Source organism: Alligator sinensis, unplaced genomic scaffold (assembly GCF_000455745.1).
Source record: "Alligator sinensis unplaced genomic scaffold, ASM45574v1 scaffold738_1, whole genome shotgun sequence".
NCBI lineage: Eukaryota > Metazoa > Chordata > Crocodylia > Alligatoridae > Alligator > Alligator sinensis.
In genome coordinates, this window is record NW_005842382.1 from 1,394,213 (window position 1) to 1,397,321 (window position 3,109).

Sequence of the window (3,109 nt, forward strand, 5' to 3'; positions counted from 1 at the left end):
GTTCCCAGCCAGCCTGGGCACTCTGGCCGGGAGTGGGGAGGCTGCAACCCGCCCCCCCCAGTCAGAGTGCCCAGCCAGCTGCAAACCCTGGGTCACAAAAATTGTGCTCCCTGCTCTGCTGCCCTCCCCCAGACCCTCCAGAGTGCAGCATCTGTGACTGGTGTGGCAGGGTACAACGGGGCCATGCAGAAAAGCTGCCTTCCACTGCAAGCTCTGCACTGCCCTGCCCACAGATGCTTCCTCTGTGTGCATGGGGGCAGTGCAGGGTTGTACCCCTCACTGCTGTCCTCACCTGCAGAGGAAGTGTGGCCAGAGCAGCGCGGAGCTTGCAGTGGCAGACAGCTTTTGTGTAAGTCCCTCCTGTGTGCTGCCACACTGGGTTGCACACACTGCACTCTGGAAGGCCTGGGGGAGGGCATCAGGGTGGGGAGCATGAACCCACAGTACACACCCACCCTGCTCCCACCCCTCACACAGATCTGGGGTGTGTGAGTTCCCCCTATCCCCTGGAAGTGCATGCTGCCACTGGAAGCCAGCCCCACCCAAGCCTGCAGCAGGAGGGGAGCCAGCTCCTGCTCCTGCTGTAGCAGCTGCTGCCTTCCACTAGGGGCAGGAGGCTGTGGACTTGGGTCCCTGGCCCCATAGCCCTGGCAGCTGGGGGTCTCCTCCAGCAGAGCTGGGGGGCAGGAGCTCTGGGTGGGGGGCAAGGGGCACAAGGAGGACTGGGGTGCTGGGGGGGTGGGGAGTGAGGGATACCAGCAGGGCTGTGGGGGACATTTAATTTTAATCATGGATTTTGGGATTTTTATCAGAGAATTTGTGATTTTTTTATCACGGAAAACCAGGATCCCTGGTAATGACTGCAGGGTCAGCATCTCATGTTGGTGTAGCCAGGAAAGTATCACAGTCTACGCATGTGCTGGTCTTATGGTGCAGTAAACTAATTAACTTCACAGTAGGATAGTACTGACAGGGAAATACTAGCTTACATCAAAGTACTTTATTGCACCAAAATGTACTGGGATTGTACACAAGAATGGGAATGTACACAAGATGGTGACTGGGAGTATAAATTGCTCCTGGTCAGTCCAGCCAGCCAGGGGCTTGCTCTGCCCCAGCTCAAATTACTGCTCTCCCAGGTGCACATGTAAACGCTGTGCCCAGAAGTTGACTCCAGCTCAAACTTCTCCAGAGTTTATTGCATTGCCTTAATTTCATGTGTAGATGAACCCACAGTAAAGCAAAACCAAAATATCACCATGGAGGAATTGGAGTGTAAAATCTGCATCTGTTATAAAGATGGTTTAGAAATGGTACTCGCACAGTACCTGAAGTATTCTAAAAGGTACTTATCCATCTCAGAAGCATAAACCTTGAGCCAAACTCTTTCTCCTGAAATGTAATTTGTAGTCTGTTGTTCTACTTTTTGAAGGGGTAAGAGGAGAAAAAGATTTGTACCTGGATAATGAAACATAGGTCAATTGTACTTTCCATAAGTATGGCCTCTGTAGCTACATCTACATGAGACACATTAATGCACCCTAGCCTGATTTACTGTGCAGTACAGGTGCATGTCTACACGTGTACACCCTTACTGCACAGCAAAAATAGCTAATTGTGACTAAATGCTAGTATCAAATTTAGTCGCAATTAGTTAAAGTGCAGTAATGTATGTGTAGACCTACTTGGCTCTAAGTTTAGTGCCAGGTCTTCCCTGCCACTAGGGGGCCACCTTGAGGCCAGCCCCAGGGCTCCTGGCTGCTGCTCCCAGTGTGGCAGGGAGCAGCGGAGTCATGCGGAGAAGCTGCTCACTGCTTCAAGCTCCATGCTGCCCTAGCAACATGTCCCCTGTGCGCAGGGCTGTAGTGAGGGCAGCAGTGTGTGGTTGCATCTCTCTAAGCAGTGGCACATGCAGGGGGCATGTTGCCAAGGCAACGCAAAGTCTGCACTGGCAAGGAGATCCCTGTGTGATCCCGCTGTTCCCTGCCATGCCGGGTTGTGCCTGCTGGACTGCAGACACCCCGGGGGAGGCAAGCAGGGTGGGACCCCAAGCCTGCAGCCTGCGCCTGCTCTGCATATAGATCTGGGATGAGTGACTGGTGCCTCCTGAATATGGGGAGCATCTGCAGAAACTGCCAATGGTGGTGGCCCTGTCGGGGGGGGGGGGCCCCGGCCCTGCTGACAGTGTTGGTGTCAGCTGTCAGGGGAGGCATGTGAACCCCCATGCACCCCCTACCTGTTGCCTATGGATCTGGAGTTGCGGGTCCCCACTGTTCCCCCAGGAATGTGCACAGCAGTGGGAAGGCAGTCCTCCCCCTTCCCTAGCTGAGCTACCTGTGGCCCTGCCCTGCTTCCCACTGGGGCCCTGTAGCCACACATTGTGGCCCTAAGCCCCAAGCCCTGCTTGGCTTGGCAGCAGCCCCAGCTCTGCCCAGCTTCCTCCCTACAGAGGCCTCAATTCCCCTCTCCCCCTCTTACTTACCTGCTGGAGCTGCTCTGCAGGCTGCCTGGGGCCATGTGCATGTACATGCACAGGGTGCCCCTGTCTCACCACCTTCCTCCTGCTCCTTCCCAGCTCCCTGCAGGCTGGAACTCTGCCAGCCTGCAGGGAGCTTATTGCAAAATTGCAAAATCTGCGGGTTTCTCTGGTAAAATGAGATATCTGTGTTTGCCTCTGGTAAAAGGTAAAATCTGTTGTGTACTCCATTTTTCCATGGGAAGTGGAAAACCGGATCCCTGGTGATCAACAACTGCCTGCAGAGCCACCAACTGGCACCCCCTGTAGCTATAGTAGGGCTTGTCTACATGGGGTGGACAGATGATATGTGCCTAGCATGGGGTGTGTCATGACCCAAAAGGCATGATTGTGTGTGTGCTTCGGCAGCAGAATTATCCCCGCCAAGTTGCAGAGCATTGCACGGGAGCATTTCCTGTAGCAAGAGGAAACCCCGGTGCAGGGACGAGTTTCCCGCCTTTTCTGCAGCTTCTTTTGCAGAGTGCATTGCTTGAGTTGCAAGAGGAATGCACGGTGCAAAAGAGTTCCCGCCACCGGTATGCAAATTCGTTCCCCGTGATTGGCTAGTGCTAAATTATTCACACGTGGCGGCTA